General features: G+C 36.9%; 1 non-coding gene across 1 annotated transcript; it reads right to left on the bottom strand.

Annotated features, from left to right (window-relative positions):
- Nucleotides 1–15,805: 15,805 nt before the first annotated feature.
- Nucleotides 15,806–15,913, bottom strand: LOC146395652 (U6 spliceosomal RNA). The gene has a single exon (XR_014831670.1). It is a non-coding gene; the product is annotated as a U6 spliceosomal RNA (small nuclear RNA).
- Between the last annotated feature and the right edge of the window lie 4,635 nt (nt 15,914–20,548).

The raw sequence follows: 20,548 nt of genomic DNA, 5'->3' as shown, positions 1-20,548 counted from the left end.
TCCCGGTCTCCCTCCCATCTCCTTGTCTCCTAGGTCATGTGTCATCACAGCTGCCAGTCTTGGTCTCTGGCCTGGCTGGGGGCTGCCCCACATCCTGTCTCCTGCCAAGTCCACAGTGTTGGTGTTTGCACTGCAGGTTGTGTTGGTGTTCCCTTCTCGCTTATTACTCTCTTAAATTCAATTAGTGCCCTCTTGCAGTGGGAGGCCAGTGAGCTCTCGGAGAGCAAGGAAGAGCCCTGGAGCTTTTCTGTGGCCCTCTTTTGGCATTTTCGTGGAGTCCTTACCTCCCTTCCAATTTAAATTCAGTCCACAGTGAGGGTCACAAATCAGCGGTTGTTAGAATGTATTATGAAGAAATAAACATTTATCAAATTGCTTTTCAAGAAGGTGAATAATATAGCAAAAAGAAAAAATTACTACAGCATCACAACAAAATTGTGCTACTGACTGACAATTTATTTTATTCCTCTGAGATGCAAGGAGCTGAAGCATGCTGAATGAATATTGATCAGCTGGATACAGATGAATACGGTTCTTTATAATTCTTGGGTTACTGACTTGTTGCCAATTAAGAATAAAAAAAAATTTTAAATACTCTCCACAGCAGTAATATGGACCCTTGGTTTTGTTGATCAGGGATGCTGGCTTGTTATTGCCAAATTATTGTTTAATCACCACAGAACCACAAGTTATGGTGGAAATACTTGAGAGAAGCATTACTCTTTGGTCTATACATGTAAAGCTATATTTCCCCCAGGGAATTTTTTTGAATATTTATTATCTTTTGTAATATTGAGCATTTGAAGTATGTTAGGTACCATATTATTTGTCTTATGTAACTTACCTTAGTCAACTTAAAACAACACTATATAGTACATATTATTATCATTTAACTCATGGGAAGACTCATACTCAGAGAGGGACATTCATTTGCCTAGGAACACACAGCTTCTGAGTAGCAAAGCCAATATTTGTGTCCAGCTCAGCCTAATTTCAAAATCTTTGTTCATGAAACACAACTGTATCTTGTATTATTTAAGAGATGAGCCACTTAGGACTGGCTCAAAAGCCATCATCCATGGAAGTTTATGATTTGGGAGTGTCCATAATGGCATCTTTCTTTTCAACAAATGGGAAATAAGTTTAGATTTCTCTAACCCTAAACAGAATCAACAACCTCTGGAAACTCATGTAGGGAGGCCTTCACATGGGAACAGAACCAGGCTGTTTGTTTGGCATTATGTTTAATTTGTTGGTCACCCCTTCACGGTTGAAGGCAGACATTATGGGCCTTGGATTGGATTAGGGGCCACTGTATGATAGGGGCATTGGAATCAGTGGCACAGTGTTGAAGTCAGAATGCAGAACCAATCCATCCCTTACGTGATATCTAACTTTGGGTGTGTATCTTGCAGCCTAAGTTTCCTGAACTGGTAAACAGGGTCGAGGATAGTTATTGTGCTTCCCATTTGCTCTCAGAGCCATTCTTCACTCTTCTCTCTTCTGCTCTGATCCCAGCAGGAACTGGCCCCTGCACAGTCCTTGTCAGCTGACTTGCTCTGGGCTCTGCCAGTGGGACATGGGATGAACTGGTGGGAGAGTGGAGGGCTAGAGGAATGGAGAAGTTAGAGTATTTTCCCTCTGTTTGTATCCTGCAGCCTCTGTGGCAGCAGCTGCATCTCTCCCAGGCTCCAAGTCCAAGCACACAAGTCAGTCATGGCTTCAGCTTTCATCACTCATGTTGACCTGTCAGCTCTGGTGACACGTGACCTTTCCTTTGTCTCTCCAGCCCTGAGATCACATATTCCTGTTTTGGCTAAATTCTGGGTAGCCTTACTAAAAGGCTTCTCGACTCTTGTGACTGATTTTCTACATTAAATGCCCTGGGTTTGGAACACCTGAAGTGTTTTCTGATTTTCTAACTAGACTATGACTTAATCTTTCAGGATTAAGTAAAGAACACATTTAAAATATTTGGAATATGAGAGATGCTCAATAAGCCTCAAAATGGTTAAGGATCAGGGATAGTGAGAAAGGTAAAAATTAAAAGATGACAATAAAGTAGACTGTAATTGAGACAGTAGAAAGTGCTTCCAGTGAGAGTCTAGACACTTTGGGTTTAATTTCTGTCCCTGGGATAAGCCATCTATGAGAAATTAGATTAGTGCCTTAAGTGCTGAGGACCTCAGCTTACGTACCTGTCTGGTAAGACATGTGAGAAGTAAGGTATTTTTCAGCTACAAAAAGTAGATATTAATTCAGCTAAGGATAAATGGTTGGGATCAGGGAGAACTTCATGAAGCGAAATTCTTCTGTGTCCTGAATGATGACTAACCCAAAGACTACTGATGTCACAGCCAAACTGGAAAGCTGGTCTGGAAATAAACATTCTAGATAAGGGCATTGGAAAGAACACACATTAGAAAGCCAGATAGGTCTTGATAGGAACCAAACAGGAGCAAATCTATTGAAGAAGTTTAGAAATATATATATTTTTTCTTTTCTGGAGCACCTGTAACATGCAGAAGTTCCAGGGCCAGAGATCAAACCTGCCGACAATGCTGGATCCTTAACTGCTGTACAACCAGGTAACTCCCTAGGAATCATCACTTAGGAGAGAAGGAGTAAGATTGAATGATATCCTCAAATTCCTCTGATATCTTTTCTTTATCCTTCACTTCTCTCCCAAGCCCTAATATTAGTTGTCCTACCAAGAACCGTGAGGACTTTTAGCAAGTTGAGAGATTTGATTTCTTTGTAAAGAAATGTCTCCTCTATTTCTGCTACTTAGTGGGTAATTTGGCATTTCAAATAGACTCTCAAGAGAGATCATTCTTTGTGTCCTGAATCAAATAGGAGGTTGGCGGGACATTGTATATTCAAACTGTGAGGTCAAGTTTGTAACCTAATAACAGCCTCTGCAGACACCCATAAAACCTTTCTTCTTTTAGTAAGAAACTATAAGCAGACATATTGGGATTCCTGGGATAGAGACTCTTTTTCAGAGCTGTGACTTATTTTAATGTCTTGAGATGTATTTGAGTAAAAAACTCCAACAACTCATGAGTTGGATATTGGCCTGGGACAGTTGTTTGGGAAATTCTTCCTTTAGTATTTGGGATACATTAAAAGATTTGGCTGTAGGCTGAGAAAATATTTATTGAGTACAGAACACCTTGGCATCCGTGTATGAAACCTGTCTCCTGTCTGAGGCTGGTGTTTTCCCCTGGGGATGTTTCTCCAGCGGTCATAATAAGGCAAGAGTTAAGTTGGGATGAGTGGGACTGAAGGAACAAGAGTATACATTTCCAAAGCGCCGTTGCGCTTTTCGATTTGAGCTTCCGCTGCCAGATAACTTGGCAGACGCCAGAAACAGCTACTGCAGGACTAGAAAGTTACATGAATACCAGAGGGAAAAAACTGATTTGCTTGCTAGGAGGCTCTATTAAGTGAACATCTGTTAACTGTAAAAATCCCATGCACCAAATGGGAAAATATAATGAAATTCAGAGCTTTTGAGCAAATTAAAAACATAAAATACCAGTGGGCAGGAATCACGGTGTGTTTCACTATTCTGAAATTTACATGGAAACTTGGAGCAAGGCAAAAACAAAGCGGAAACACTTAAGGTTATTTACTGGGGGGATGGAATAGAACTCTCCTTTGCTTTGGAAGAAAGCTGGCAGTTGGGGGAACATGCGCTCCATGAGGAAGTTCATGTGAAAAGCTCCCCAGCTGATAACTGTTGACATAATAAAAAATTGTGGCTCTGCAGTGGGAAGACTCCAGTCAGAGCTGAGAAAGTCTGGCACTTGACTCTGTCCTTTGCAGAGTTGGGGACTGTTACAGATTTGTGTGGTCCAGATGCTACTGAAATCCTAAAGGGGAGAAGGGAAGGAGCAGGGAATGTGTGATGTTTCCATATGGTGTGTGCCCAAGAAAAATGCCTTAGCCATGTGGTCTGTGGAGGGAATTGTGTTTAAGATGCTCATCGCATTTGGTACATTGAATACAAAGGACAATGACAGGGCAACCTTTAGATTGGGATTTTGTGCATGCTCACAGTTGTGGAAATTCCATTAGTTATTTCCTTGGTTGTTTTGAATTGTAACCATCCTAGGCTAGGCAATAGAAGAAAAACACAGGTTAACTAGGAAGAACAGATCTACGTTGAAGATAGGGTGAGGTCAGTTTAATTTCAATACTACATAAATCCCTTTGGCCACTTGGGCGTTTGTTATATTAATGGCTTTGAATGTTCTAGCGGTGGCATTGGAGTTATTTAATCTTGTGATTATCTTCGCTGATTTCCTATGGGAGCAAAGGAGGGGTAGGGAGTTAACAAGGGGATGTGAAGCATAACAAAGGGGTCAAAGGGACCTGGCACATGAGAAAAATTTTGATTATTGTCAGGAGCATATAAATAGAATGAGCTTCTGGAAAGATGTGCTTTGCCCCACGTTTTGCTGAGCTCTAATTGGAGACCTAGCTTCCCTAATTGTGTGGTGAGGGCTAGTTACTGTAGTTAAGAAGGAAGCCGTATATCAGAGGGCAGAGGGTAAAGCTTTTAAATAAGGCTTCTCTCCCAAATGCCTAAGCAAGAAATTGGAACAGAAATATACTGTAGAGCTAAAAAGTCTTAAAGTGCCTCTTAAATCTTTGCTACAATTACCATAATATGGAATAATAGAGCCAATACTATTTTTAAAAGCTTTTGAAGGTTGCAAGTAGCAGCCATAAATTGTGGGTTGCAGAAAATCTGTAACTGTAGTTTTTCAGAAGCTTTTTATTTTAATGAAAGAGAAAAGGTTTTAATAAAACCAGAGAGAACTAATAGGGGACATTGTGTGGTAATGGAAATGTCTCCTTAGCTCCAGAAGTGCAAAGGCGTCTAAATGATTGGCGAGTGTGTGCTTATTTAAAAAAAATTGAGATTCTCCTTCTGGGACATATTTGGGGATGTTTGGGTAAGTTTGATTTATTAAGTTAAAAACGTGGGGGTAGTCAATCATGAGAGCAAGAAGTAATCTGACCCTAGCTGAGGTGTGAATAGTTTGGAGACAAAGAGCAGATACTCTGGCTCCCACTGTGAAGGAACGAACAAAATGCCATTAGAATACCTTGCTGTAAAGAGGCACTCAGTACCAAGACTAATTTGCCTAGAGGAAATTGTTCCCATGTCTGCTGAGATTTGTAATGGGTGGGAATTCTGAAGGGAAAACTTTCAGTGTGATACGATGCTTTCTGATGGCTTGTCTCCCCTCCCCATTTCTACCAGTAGAAGAAAGAAAGGAGGAGATGAAGAAACCTCACGCAATATTGCCTTGTTCTGCCTCTGCATTCTTTGTCCAGTCTTTATCACAGCAAGTTGGGCTTTGTAGTTTAAACCATTTAGGGCTCTATCTACCAGACTTCCTTAACAAACACACCTGCTGTTAATAGCATTGTTCTCTTGACTTGGACACATCAGAGATTAAGCACCGATGTTACATGGTACTGATATTCTTGGTTGGTATAGAATTATGATGTGGATATAGTGACAGCGGTGCTGGTAGTTGTGGGGGGAGTACCCACCCAAAACATCTGAGGTGGCGGGAAGTATTGATTTACCTGAAAAAGTGACTTCCAAGGAGGGTTTTGTTGGATAAGTTGGGAAGGGATGAAAGGGAGGAGAGGAGCAGGGAAGAGAGAGGAAGGAGTAAAGGTAGAGGGTTAAGACATTGCATGTGTGGTGGGGAAAAGAAGCATTTGTAGTGGACAGGTGTGTAGGGGTCACACAGTAAAGGGTGGTGGACATGATGCCTAATGCTTAGGATCTTTTAATAAATATTTACTGGAAGAATTAATGAATATCTGGCCAGTTGCGGGCTTTTAATTATTAAATGAAAAGTTCCAACCACTTGCTGTCTACCTTTTTCATTTTTACTGATGGTGCCACAGCATGCATATGTCTCCGTCTTTTACTCATGCTGTTCTTTACCACATATTTTTTTCCAGCCATCTTTCAAGACAGTGCCAGTACTTTTGTCTCCTTAGAGTTTTGCCTTGTATTCCCTTTAGGATGCAAATATTTTCTACTGTTCCACGATATGGGCTCTTGGTACCATCCATAGCTCTTTCCACCTAGTTCTATCCTTAAGTCTATATTCATCCCACAGCAAGTGTTCTGTCAGCATGTAAAAACCCTGTGTGTTGCCGCATTATCTAGTTCAAAGTTGCATTTGCTTGTTGGGTTTCAATAGCATCCAGTCTTCACTGATCCTCCAATCAGGTAATTCAGTAAGTAACTCAGAGGACATGACACAAAAAGCACAGAAGAGGCACCTGTTGTACATTTATTGGACTAATCCCTTTCAACCCTCTCACTAATTTCTTGGTTCTATTCCAAAGCAGCATCGTGATATTAGTATGTTAAATTTAGTACAGATCATCTTGTAATTTATAGGGATACAACGCATTAGAGGCAGGAGAAAAATATCAAGGATAAGAACAGTGAAAAGATTAGTATTAATGTTAGTATTATGTTCTTTATCTTTACTGTCTTTTTTTTTTTTTTTTTTTTTTTGAGGGCTGCACTTGTTGCATATAGAAATTCCTAGGCTAGGGGTCAAATTGGAGCTGTGGTTACTATGCCATAGCCACTGCAATGCCAGATCTGAGCTGCATTTTTGACCTATTTGGCAGCTCATGGCAACACTGGATCCTTTACTCACTGAGCAAGGCCAGGGATCAAACCTATGTCCTCATGGATACTAGTTGGGTTCATTACCACTGAGCCACCGTGGGAACTCCCATGTTCTTTTTCTTAATACTGAGATTATATTTAAAATAGGGGTCTACATAGGATAGCAATTGATCATCGGCCAATCAGATGTCTGCTTGCTTTTGCATTTTCTCCAATTTTAACAACTAAATATTTTATTGTAAAAGTTTAATATGACATTGGTTATGGAAAATTTCACTGATGTGGTGAAGTTTCTTTATTACAACTGATTAATATTTATTAAGGGCATAATATAGAACCAGATGGTTTTACAATGTTGTTTTTAGTGTACTCCCAACATGTGTTTCCTCTTCTTTCTTCTTTGATTCTGGAATTGTTAACCTTACCCTTGGAATCTTGTGAGCTTTAAACATCCAAGTCATCTCTTAACTCCTTAGTCTTTCCTCTAGTTACTGTGCATCATGTTTCTTCCATAATACCTGTATTAGTTTCCTATCATCGCTATAACTAATTTCCAAGGACTTGTCTTTAAACAACACCAATTCGTTATTTTATAGTTCTGGAGGTCGGTAGTCCAAAGTTGGTCTCACTGGGATAAAATCAAGATGTTGGTAGTGCTGTGTTCCTTTTTCCTTGTGTCTGTATCGGTCCTACCAAAACAATCCATGTTAAGCTCTTTATTTTAAGGTTATCTGATTAGCCAACCTTAATTTTATCTGCAATGTTAATTCTCTCTGGCCATTTAATATAATATATTCACAGGTTCTAGAAATTGGGATATTGTTATCTTTGAGGAGCCATTATTCTGCCTTTCACAATAATTATCATATCCATTCCTTCCTTTATCATTACTGAGTGAATCTGTTATTTTTCTTTTCTTTTCTTTTCTTTTCTTTCTTTTTATGGCTATACTCGTGGCATGTGGAAGTTCCCAGGCTAGGGGTCGAATCGGAGCTGCAGCTGCTGGCCTATGCCACAGCCATAGCAATGCCAGATTTGAGCCATGTCTGTGACCTACACCACAGCTCATGGCATCGCCAGATCCTTATCCCACTTAACGAGGCCAGGGATTGAACCTGTATCTCATGGATGCTAGGTGGGTTCTTTACTTCTGAGCCACAACAGGAACTCCTGTTATTTTAGTCTCACTTATTAGGATCATGGCAATAGCCTTTTGACTTTCTTCTCTGCCATTAGTTTTTCATCTCTCCAGACATAACAAATCTCCACTGACCAATTCATTTCCATAAAGCCTAGTATAGGGTACTATATCTATCCTCAAAAAGTTTCACTGGCAGCATTTTCAGTAAGGCAGTGTTACCAAGCTCTTTTGGTTATGTAACATATCTGTATACATTTGTGGGCACATTAATATTGTTTATTTAATTATAATTTTTATTCATATGCTATTTTAATTGTATCTTATAGACTTATAAACACATAATTTTTTTAAATTACTTTTTTTAATTGATGTATAATTGATTTATAAGTTTTAGGTATACCCCAAAGAGCTTCATATATATATGCAGTTTTTCAAATTTTTTTCCAATGCAGATTGTTACAAGATAATGTAATTCCCTGTATTATATAGTAGGTCCTTGTTTATCTATTTTATATATAGTAGTATATATCTGTTCATTCAGAATTCCAAATTTATTCCTCCCCCACTTCCCCTTTGGTAACCATAAGTTTGTTTTCTATGTCTGTGAGTGTATTTCTATTTTGTAGATAAGTTCATGTGTATCATTTTTTTAGATTCCACATATATATGATATCATGATATTTATCTTTCTCTTACTAAACATATATAAAATTTTAAAAAATATGTGCAAAAGATGAAACAAACAAGATTTTATGGTATCTACAAATTTTTGTGTGTAGTACAAAATTCCTAATTCTCAGTAAAAATTATTAATATTATCAGTAAGAGAAATGCGAAATTATGCACCTTTATTTTATGAAAATCTTAGTTTAACACCTTGATTTAATATATTACATATCTTGGACTACATCCAGATTATTTTGGTATTTGTTATAGATGTTATCAATAAAAAAGTTCTCATAACATATATATGAGGGAATATATTGTTTACTACACTGTCATGGTAATTATTTTCAATCTGCATTGCAGTTGTATGAAAATGAGGTTTTTTTGGCTGAAATTTGACATGTAAACTTCTACCTTCTTTAACATTTAATTTTCTTGCAGATTAATTAAATTAATCTTACAAATTAATCAAATAAGCATTTTCAGAATTCCTGCTGTGGTGCACTGGGTTGAGAATCCCACTGCAGCAGCACAGGTTCGATTCCCAGCCCAGCAGAGCAGATCAGAGGATTTAGCATTGCCACAGCCACAGCTCAGATTAAGTCTCTGGCTTGGAAACTTCCATATGCCATGGGTGCAGCAACAACAACAAAAATACCAATCATTTTCAAATTATTAGAAAGTGACTGTAAACCATTGAAACTCAGAAGATTCATACACAGACTGGAAAACTCCATTTCCAAATTTAAATGTGTTGGTATGTATTTAACTATGTGGTATACCTAAGTCATTTTGTTAAAAAAAAATTTAAGCGGGAAAATTCCCAAACATTAATATTCTAAATGCTTACTCTATAACTTTTTTCTCTCCTCAAAGAAATTACTTTCTTATTTATTAAAATATTTACATTTACCTTAATGGAATAGTTAAGGCATGTATGATGTTTTAAATCTATTATCTTAGAAGAGGCCTGAAAATTTGGAATTTATTTGTCTAAAAGAAAAAAAGTATAATTCATCTTTAATTTGATCACTCTACAACTCTTTTAAATATTCTCCTTTAAGATTACCAACAAACTGAGTGATATATAAAATGTCCCTGATGAGTTCTTATCTTACTGTAAAGTGTTCTAAGAACTCTACTAGTTAAACACATTTACATCAATTAACATCTCAGGGAAGCTATACAAGCACTGCTAGTGAGGACCAGATTGAAGGAAATGCCTGCTCTGTCAAGATTCTTTTCAAGGTTCATGTGGATTCAATGTATGGGTCAAGTAAGGAAAGCTATAGTGATCTTTGTCTTAAACATTTTAGATAAGAAATGTAAGTAGGTATTTTAAGCTATTCTTCCTACCCTCAATGGTTTAATTACTTTATAAATCCCAACTTATAGACCTCTGTACTAGAGAATAAAATCCATGCTCTATTGTATGGAGTTCAAAGCCTTCTCAGATCTCACTTCTATTTGATGACTCACCTGTAATTTTATATCCTATACCTTTCCTCATGTTATTCATTCTACATAGACTACCTGTTTTCCCTTCTTTTTCAGTTTTTCTTTATCTGGCTCTCAAACTTCATCCAACCCTCAAGCCACAGGATGTGACTTATTGCAGTTGCACATCAAATGTTGGTTGAATAAAAGGCCTTCTGTTCTGTCCTTTTGGTATATTTTTCTTAACTTGTGATTACATACCCACTTATTTGTTGATCTATTTGTCACTGTAACTAGACCAAGATCCACAAAGGTGTATGGGGACTGTGACCATCAAATAAATATTTGCACCTAGAGCACAAAGTGAGCGCTCTATAACAGGTAATTGAATGAATAAAGGTCTCACCATGAATCCGTCACTGATGGCTCATCCCACCTAGCCATAGCTATTATTTTCTTTTTATGTTAGCAAAACCTGTACTCTGTACAGAGTAGGTGCTCAGTAACTACTGAATTAGAATAAGGTTCAGTAAGTGGTTTCAGCATTTTTGATTGTTTGTTTTTGGGTTTTTTGCTTTGTAGTTACATCTGACCCAGTGGTAAAGGCACAAGTGTAACTTTGATTGCCAGAGTGTCGTATAGTTGAGATGGAAATTTATTTGGAAGGGTGCCTGATGCTGAACATCAAACCTTTAGTTATTCACTTACCAAAGTCATGTCTGTGTATGTTATTTCACAGCAATGTGCAAACTGCTTACGACTGTACCTGGTAGAATGGTGCTCTATCTCAGCTCATTTGCAGCAGTTAAAAAACAAACTCCAGAGCCCAATATCGCAACTGTTTTCTTCCTTTTTGATCTTACCTCATTAGGGGGACAGGGTAAGGGTTGGATAATGTGCTGAAATCTGTCAATACTTGGTGTATCTTATTCATTAAAACCTTCAGATGCTGTTTTCCTAGAGGCTTCATTTACCAGGGAGGGCGAGGAGAAAAACACTAAACAGGTGTTCCTGACTTGAAAAACAGCAATTTCAAGCAATTCACAAGGGGAGAAGTTGGAAATTTTCAGATTCTGAAGTTGTCACTGGGAGATAAATTTGGGTTACACGTTCGCCTCTCATAAACAGACTTTCTTTAACATAAATTTCTGCTGTGCACGAGGCACCTGATTTCTCTGGGGGCAGACATGCTTCACAGAGCAATCATGCTGCAAAGAGATAGTGTATATTTTTCCAGCCTTCTTCAAATACACAAATATGAGCTGGAGGAGTGGTATGCTGAGCTGCTAATGTGGAATTCTAGCTTCCCTGGCAGGGAGAAAAACACCTATGGTAAATATTTGGCTTGATTGATGGGAAAGTGTCTGAATTTTGACTGATGTAAACTCAATTGTTTCTGTAATACTGTAAGAGGATTATTGGTCAGATAAACAATGAGGTATATTAAGTGTCTTATACAAAAGGACTGCATAGTACTGTTTTTGTTTCTTTCTTTCTTTTCTTTTTTTTTTTTTTTTTTTTTTTGCTTTTCAGGGCCAACTCTGAGACATATGGAAGTTCTCGGTCCAGGGGTAAAACTGAAGCTGCAGCTCCTGGCCTATTGCACAGCCATAGCAATGCAGGATCCAAGCTGCATCTGAGACCTCACACCACAGCTCACGGCAACACCAGATACTTAACCCATTGAGCAAGGCCAGGGATCAAACCCACCTCCTCATGGATACTAGTCAGGTTCATTACTGCTGAGCTACAGTGAGAACTCCCTGTGCTTGTTTCTGAAGCAGCAGCTGTCTGAAGTAAGGGGAAAGTTAAAAGAGATTTTTCATACAGCAATGCTTCTCAAAGCATGGTGCCCAGGCCAGTAGCCTCAGCATTACAGAGTGGTTTGTGAGAAATGCACATTCTCAGGCCACACTCCAGAAGTCCTGAACCAAAATTTGTGGGAGTGAGGGCCAGCAATCTGTGAGCAAATGTTTCAGGTGATGCTGATGAATGCTAAAATTGAAGAACCATTGTTTTGCCAGAACTTGATTCATTAATTTATTCAGTAGATATTTGTTGGGTATTTAATAAATGCTCGCCACTCTTTTTAGACACTGGTAATAGAGCAGTGTGAACTAAGCGTCAAACTCTTGCTGTTTTGTATTTTATATTCTAATGAGCAGTCTTGGAAAGTCAAAGGAAGTGGAAATTCATTAGTTTGCTTTATGCCATTTTGGTCCATGCAAGATGCCCTTTTCAGTGACCGTGGTGTTTAAGGTGGGCTTGGCATAAGTGGCACTGTCAACAGCTGGGAAATGCATGAGACTTACTTTATTTTGCAATCTTAGCTACTTTCCCTTTCCTGGCCAGCTGTCTTAGGACTGGTTCCCAGGTCTCTATCTAGATGCTCAACATCCATGATCTACCTGAATGGGCAGTTGATCTGCATAGATTTTTGTTCCTCCAATTTATTAGTCATCCTTCTGTGTTTGACACTCTAGTGTGGGCACTGGAAATGAATTGATTGGCATGATTCCTGACATCTGGGCTCTTATTCTATAAGGATTGTCATTGAACCAAGTGATATAAAAGGATATACAACTGGTTACCAGTCAAGAGACAGATGGCTTTAAACTATTGAATAAGTGTAAATAAACATCCTTATCATGAAAAACTGGAGAAATAGCGGGTGCTGAGTACTTGATGTTAGGTAGGCTAGAATCAGTAAGCGTTGGCAGATTTTTATCTAGCTAGTCCTTTATTCAAATGCTATTTTTCTCCACTTTGAAAATTATCATAATAAAACATAAGTCAAAAGATAAGTACAACAATCACCTATGTAATATCCTTTAGAATTTACCATCTGCACTTCCTCTCTGTCTACTCCCTGCAACACACACACATTATTTTGCCATTCTATTTGAAAACTTAAGTTGTAGATATTTAAACATTCATTCATTAATATTTTAGCACGGATCTCTTAAGAATAGGGACATTTGGCTAAATTACCACATTATCATTTCTAAGAAAACAGCAGTTCCATAAATCATCAAACAACTAAATCCTCCTTAGATAATCCCTCCACTTTGTTTTCATTATGACACTGATTTATTGAACAGTCAAGTCAGTTACTATGGGTAATCTCCCACATTTTTGATTGGCTTGATTATTTATTCTTAATGTCATTTAATATATAGTTGTAGCCTCTAAATTCACTGGGCACTAGAATCTAGGTCTCGAGACTCAATTGGATTTCATTCAATAGCTATTTGCCCAGAATATGCCAGTCATAGTGTAGTAAGCAAAACACATAAATTCTTGCTCTTTGTGATGCTTAAATTATATAAAAATAACTTCTCGAAATGGTAAGTGCTATGATGAAAATTAAGTTTGATGATTTGACAGTGAGTTAGTGATAGGTGATTGAAGAGGGAGTGGTCGAGCAGGAACTCAATGTGGAGGTGAAATCTGAGCTGCCATGATAGTGGGAGGTAGGGGTGAAGAAAATCAGTTTGCTGATAAATCCACTGACTGAAACAAAGACTTCCTGGAGGATGCCGAATTTCATGAGTTTCTTGAAGGAAAGCAGGGAGATTGGGGAAATAATTTTAGGAGGGTAATCATGTGAGTTATTGTACAGGGGTTGGTGGGAACAGTGTTGATCAATCAGATAATAATTCCAGTGAATCATGGAGACTATTCCCTTTTCTTAGTAGCTGCCCATATTTTTTTGCTGACTGGGTGCAGTGATGTCAACACAATGGACAAAAAGCAGAATGTTTAAAAAAAAATAATCAAGAAGTTTAATTCAGATTCGTTGAGTCCTACTGACTACCTTTATCCTCACCCATTCCTAAAAGGCCAAACAGAACTTCACTGGGAGTCATATGCTAGAAAAACCCAATCTTCCACTGTGGAAAGTTGAGAAAGTGGAGTTAATCTTGGTTATTTTGCCGCATTTATTTTCCTCCCCACCCCTTCAAAATGTATGTTCTTCAATTATTCAGGTATATTTTTTAGACTTGATGGAGTGTACTCCGGATGCATTTATGAATTAACTTTATTAAATGCATGCAAATAAACATGAGTAATGGCATTTGTAGTGACTAGAGAGAGAGGGGAACTGAAGAAGATGCTTTTTTTTTTTTTGAAGAGTCTTCGTTTGGGTCCTTGGCAGAAAAGCAATATAAAACCGGCTATTCAAGTGCATTTGTAAGCCATAAGAGTGTGGCGGGTAATTGTGTCAGATGAAATATCTACCTCCATACAAAGTATATGTCTTGTAGGAGGAATGTGGTCTATGGTTGATTTCTCATCGGGCATCTGACAGCCCATGGGTGGCGTTTTTGACACCTGTCAGAGAGATCAAAGGAAATGCTATCTCTAGAAGTACATGGGGAGGGAGCAGACTGAGCTCTGGCTGCTGAGAAGAGAATCCTCAGAGAGAGAAACACACTGGAGCAACTGCCACTCCTCATAACGGTTCCCGATAACAGTTCTTCACATTAGGCCTCAGTCTGCCCATCTGTGAAACCCATCTGTGAAATGTGTTTATTGAAAATGCTTGATGTATTGATGTGTCAGGAAAAATAGCTAAAAAAGAAAACATTCACCAGTTATGTAGTACTGCTAGGGATTTGTCATCAAGCTTATGGCTCTACGTGAGCTGGATTCTGTTGTTGATTTATGTCTTTCATGATAAAATACTGTATGTGAGGGTGCCTGCACGTGTTTGTGGGGACTATGGAGAAGGACCAAGGAAGGTGAATACATTGTTCCATTATAATCCAAAACATTTCAGGAAAATTAATAGTTAATTTATATTTTTTCAAAAAGGCATGATCTGTCCAATAGAAATTTCCAGGATTAGGGAAATATTTGAAATATATGTTGTCCAACATACTGGCCACTAGCTCCCTGTGGCAGGGGAGCACTTGAAATGTCGCGCATGTGAATGAGCAACTGAACTTTTAATTTAATTAATTTCAGTTTAAATAGCCGCATGTGGTTGGTGGCTACCATTTTTGACAGAGCAGATCTAAAGAGATGTTGAAGAAATACTTAAAAAAAAGTCAACATCTGGTCATGCGGTCTTCAGATTAAATTATCTTATCCTTGGATTCTGATTATCAGTGCATTTTCTTGTGTTTAAATGTGCACCAGTTCCCACTCTCCTGATACTTCTTTCCTCTTGCTGGTCTTAAACATATACACACAATGCCCTATTTCACTCTGCTGTCATTGCTAAGCACTAAAGTAATCTCTTACATCCACACTTCTTGAGGCAGTACTATGTACCTATTATGCTTCTTCATCATTTGTTCTCCTGTAAAATGGGAAACTGGATATTCAACCCTGATTTAAATTCTCAAAGGTAGCTGATGTTTTCCATGGTGGTCACAGACTTTTCCTTAACCTTCTCATAGTATTTCCTCTATTAGCAGCCCCCTGCCTTAGGACTGCTCTTTAGTATTCTTAGTGCTACAGCATCCTGGGTGTCCTCCTTCTTCTCTCATTGGTCTTTTTCTCTTTTTCCCATGTTCATGCAATATTAAGGATATTTGCTACAGCTCAGATTTCTCTTCTAGACTGAGCCAAAAGCTCTGATTTATGTCTTCTGTGAGAAGATATATCTAATTCTGATCTCTCCAATGATCTGTTTTAAATGCTCACACTTTCTCCTTGAAATTTTTTTGATGTGCAAAAATCTAAGTTTAATACTAAAATGTAGCTCATAATTTTCCTGTCAAAATTTATCCCCCATCCTATGTTGAAAAGGCACAACTCTATTTCTTGTTACCCAGAGTTGAAGGGCTTGGTCATTCTTGACATTTCACATGTTTTTATACTCTCTCTCAATTGAGTCAACACATACTGGCAGTTTTTATTTTTTATAAAATGTGGAATGTTTTTGTGAATTTGTATATCATCCTTGCTGAGGGGGGCATGCTAGTTTTCTCTGTATTATTCTAATTTTAGTGTGTACTGCCAAAGCCAGCAGAGTTCTTCTTTACTAGTAGATGTTGGGTTATAACACGTTTCCTTTTCTTCTGTCCAGACCCTGGCTTAGATATGTGCATTATTTTCAGCCCCCTAATTGGTGTTATTACCTTCAGTCTCAGTTGAGGTCGTACCAACTACTCCAATTCTATCTCATCTGATTGTTGTGCATTCATCTTACCCTCCAGGTACATTGGCCTGCACACTCTCATTGAATCATTCTTGCTTTTCCAACCATGTGCTTTTGCTTAACATTACTAGCTCTACCAGAAATTGAATCGTCTTACCTGCATATTTAAATCCCTGATGCCTAAAACCTTTGAGGTTTATTTCATTATTTGTACATTATTTATCAACTGTTTATTGAGTGTATTCTGTGTGCCAGTATTGAGCTAGACATCTATGTTTTTAGTGCTTGGCTCATCACAAGGCAAGAACTCTGCTTTCACAGAGTTTGCATTATAGTGGGTACTCTGACAAGTAAACAGGCAGTCATGGTATTATGTGATAAACTTCCATCTCATCGTCATAGGGAAAGCATTCCAAACTGGTTTGGCCCCTTTGAAGCCATGGAGATAACTCCTTGGCCACTTAATTACATTGCTTATTTTTATCTGTTCACCTAACTGATTTTTACTATTGTGTGTTAATCTTATTTCCTCTATTGGATTATAAACCCCTTGAGGGCAGAAAACACTTATACCACTGAATATACTCTAGAACCTCTAGCCCTCAACATTTCATATAAAAAGTACATATTAAATGCCTGCCGGTTTATAGGAGAGCTATGTTTTACCTTTGGGAATCTTTCCTATGCATTACATAATTATTTCTTTGTCTGCATAAAATACTGAAATGTGATGACAGAGCAGGTGAGATTTGTTTGTACTTAGTTTACATTGAATGATAGATTTAAACATGCAAATTGAATTACTTATGCTGTTTAAAGTATATCATGTATTATAAAGCGTAAGGTGCTTACATTTCAGAATTACCGGATACAAAGCAATAAATCCTAAAAATGAAGAACATAAATTAGAATTGTATTTCCAAACTATGAAACTTATGAAACGCATACTAAAAATAAGAGGCCAAGAGTAAAATATTGTAATTGTTAAGTTGTAAAGTCAAATGTTGATTTAAAAAAAAATGCGTCTTGTTATCAGTATAATTGGACTTATGAAACCCTAATTGGATAAAGTGGATTTTTTCTTTGATACTCTTTAAAAGTAAATAGAAATGACTAGAACTTTTCAATATCCTTATCAATTAAATAATTTATTGTTACATTTTAATGTAATCCTGGCTTATTTCCAGATGTTGATTGTAATACTTCTTTTTAAATTAAATTTCCATAGGAATTTTTCCTTTGCTCTTAGTTTAATTTTTAAGAGCAGCTTTATTAAGTTGAAATTGACATAAACTGCACATATTTAAAGTGTAAAATGTGATCCATTTGGACATATGCATATACCAGTGAAGCGATCAGCACAGTCATGATAGTGAAAATATTCATCACTCTCGAAAGTTTCTTCATTCCCCCTTTTAATTCCTCTGGCCCTTATCCATCTCCCTTACCAAAGGCAACCACTAATCTGTTTTATATAAGTATAGATTTGCATTTTTAAATAACTTTATGTAAATGAAATCCTACAGTATTTGATCTTCCCTGTCTGGTTTCTTTCATATAAAATCGAAAGATTCAGCCATGTTACAGTTTAAACAGAAGTTCACTACTTTGTATTTGCTGAGTAGAAACAACTTATTTTGGTGTATTGATTTTGTACCCTACAGCTTTACTGAATTTGTTCAGTAGTTCTGACAGTGTGTGTGTGTGTGTGTGTGTGTGTGTGTGTGTGTGTGTGTGTGTAAAATCTTTAGGATTTTCTGTATGTAACATCCTGTCCACTTCAAATAGAGAAAGTTTTACTTCTTTCTTTCCAATTTAGATTCCTTTTGTTTCTTTTTCTTGCCTCATTGCTCTGGCTAGGACTTTCAGTACTATGTTGAATTGTTTAGTTTTTAATGTATAGATCTTTTACATCTTTGGTAAGATTTATCCCTAAATATTTCACACTTTTTATGCTATTGTAAATGGTATTTTTTTAAAAAAATTGAAATTCTGGTTATTTGTTGATAGACTAGAGAAAGACAGTTGGTTTTTACATACTAATCTTTTATCCTTCACCTTAGTAAACTCACTGATTTGTTTTAGTAGCTTTTTGTAGATTTCATTGGATTGTATGGAGGCTGTCATAAAAGAGTTTTACATGTTCCTGTCTAGTCTTGATGCTTTTATTTTTTTCCTTCTATATTGTACTGCCTAGAACCTTTAGTACACTGTTGAATAAGGTAGTGAGCATGGACATCCTGTCTAATCCTCATCTGAGGAGCAGCATTTGTTCTTTCATCATTATGTAACATATGGCATATGCAAGTTCCTTAACAGATACATATTTTTTTTCAAGTGTTTTCTCCCATTCTGTGGGTTGTCTTTTAACTTTTTTTTTTTTGTCTTTTCTAGGGCTGTAACTGCGGCATATGGAGGTTCCCAGGTGAGGGGTTTAATTGGAGCTCTAGCTGCTGGCCTACACCACAGCCACAGTGACTGGGGATTTGAGCCACATCTGCAGCCTACACCACAGCTCACGGCAATGCCAGATCCTTAACCCACTGAGCGAGGCCAGGGATCGAACCCGCAACCCCATGGTTCCTAGTCAGATTCGTTAACCACTGAGACACCAGGAACTCTTTTGACTTTTTTAATGGTATTATTTGTGATAAAAATGTTTAAATTTGATGTAATCCAATTAAATATTTGTTCTTTTGTAACTTTATTATTCTTTTAATATCTACAGAGTTTACAGTAATATCCCCCATAAATCCTGATACTGTTAATTTGTGTCTTCTTTCTTTCATATATCATCTGCCTAATTAGATGTTTATCAGTGTTACTGATCTCAAGAACTCAAGTTTTAATTTACTGGATTTTAAAAATTTTTTGTCTTCTTCTTTTTTGATATCTGCACTAATTTTTATTACTTCCTCTATTATTCTTACTTTGGGTTTTATCCACTGGTATTTTCATGTATTTTAAGGTGAAATCTGAGAAATTTGATTTGAGATATTTCTTCTTTAATGCTTTAGATTTTACTTGATTATTATTTTAGAGGTAGCCTGGAAATTTTGTATGCTTTGTTTTAATTTTCATTCACTTCAAAATACTTGCGAATTTCAATTTTGATTTCTTCTTTGATTCATGGGATATTTGGAAGTATGCTATTTAGTTTCCAAATTTTGAGGATTTTCTAGAGATTTTTATTGATTTCTAGTTAATAATCATTATAGTCACGGAACATATTTTGTATGATGTGAATAATTTTAAATTTATAACATTTTATGATGTAGAATGTGATATGAAGGTGAATCTATTGTGTGCACTTAAAAAGAATGTTTATTCTTCTATAGCTGGGTGGAATTCTATTAATGTCAAATAGGTCAAGTTGATTGTGGTTATTTTTGTGTCAACTGTTTTCATATATTTGTTTTATTGATTATTTATGAAAATAAATATTAAAATCTCCAACTGTAATTGTGGATTAGCCTATTTCCCCTTGCAATCTACTTTTTAAAAAAATGCGGTAGAAAGCTTTCTTCTTAAGTGTACAATTATTTAGCACATCAGTTCTTCCTAATGAATTCATCTCTACATTTTTGTAGAGATGAATTTTTGAAGTAAATGTATTTATCCTATGTAATATTCTTTTCTCTGGTTTCAGTTTTGTCCAATATTACACACTCATTCTAGCTTTTTTCTTTTTTTTTAAAATTGAGGTGACAGTATATAAGATTGTGTAAGTTTCATGTGTATAACATTATGTTTTGACTTCTGTATACACTTGAGTGTGCTCACCTCCGTAAGTTTAATTTTCATTCATCACTATACAGGCGATCTCCTCCTTTACTCATTTCACCCTACGCCCAGCCCAATCTCATCTGGAACTACTACTCTCTTGCCTGTACCTGTGTGTTTGTTATTGTTGGATTTGGTTTGTGCACTTACTTTGTTTTGTTGAATATTCCACGGATGAGTGGAATCATACGGTATTTGTCACTGCTGACTTATTTCACTTAGCATAATATCAAGCTTCCAAATGTTAAGATTTCATCTATTTTTATGGTGGAGTAGTACTCCATTGTCTATATATGCCACTTCTTCTTTATCCATTCATTCACTAATGAGCACTGAGGTCACTTCCATATCTTGGTTATTGTAAATACTGCTGTGATAACCAAAGAGGTGCAAAATCTTTTAAAATTCATTTTTCATATTCTTTGGATAAATACTGAGAAGTGAAATGGCTGGATCATATGGTAGTTCTATTTTTAATTTTTTGAGGAATCACCATACTGTTTTCTATAGTGGTGGCACCAATTTATATTCCTACCAGCAATGTAGGGGGACTCCCTTTCCTCCACACTCTTAACGCATATTAGTTCTTGCCTTTTTGGTAATAACTATTCTAACAGGCATGAAGTGATGTCTCATTATGGGTTTGATTTGCATTTCCCTAATAATTAGTGATGTTGAACATCTTTTCATGTACCTGTTGGGCATCTGTATGTCTTTGGAAACA

Source organism: Sus scrofa, chromosome 16 (assembly GCF_054392235.1).
Source record: "Sus scrofa isolate SSC_HxYL_T2T_F1_AM1 chromosome 16, Sscrofa_HxYL_maternal_Yorkshire_Landrace_v2.0, whole genome shotgun sequence".
NCBI lineage: Eukaryota > Metazoa > Chordata > Mammalia > Artiodactyla > Suidae > Sus > Sus scrofa.
This window is presented reverse-complemented; position numbering and strand designations above follow the sequence as displayed.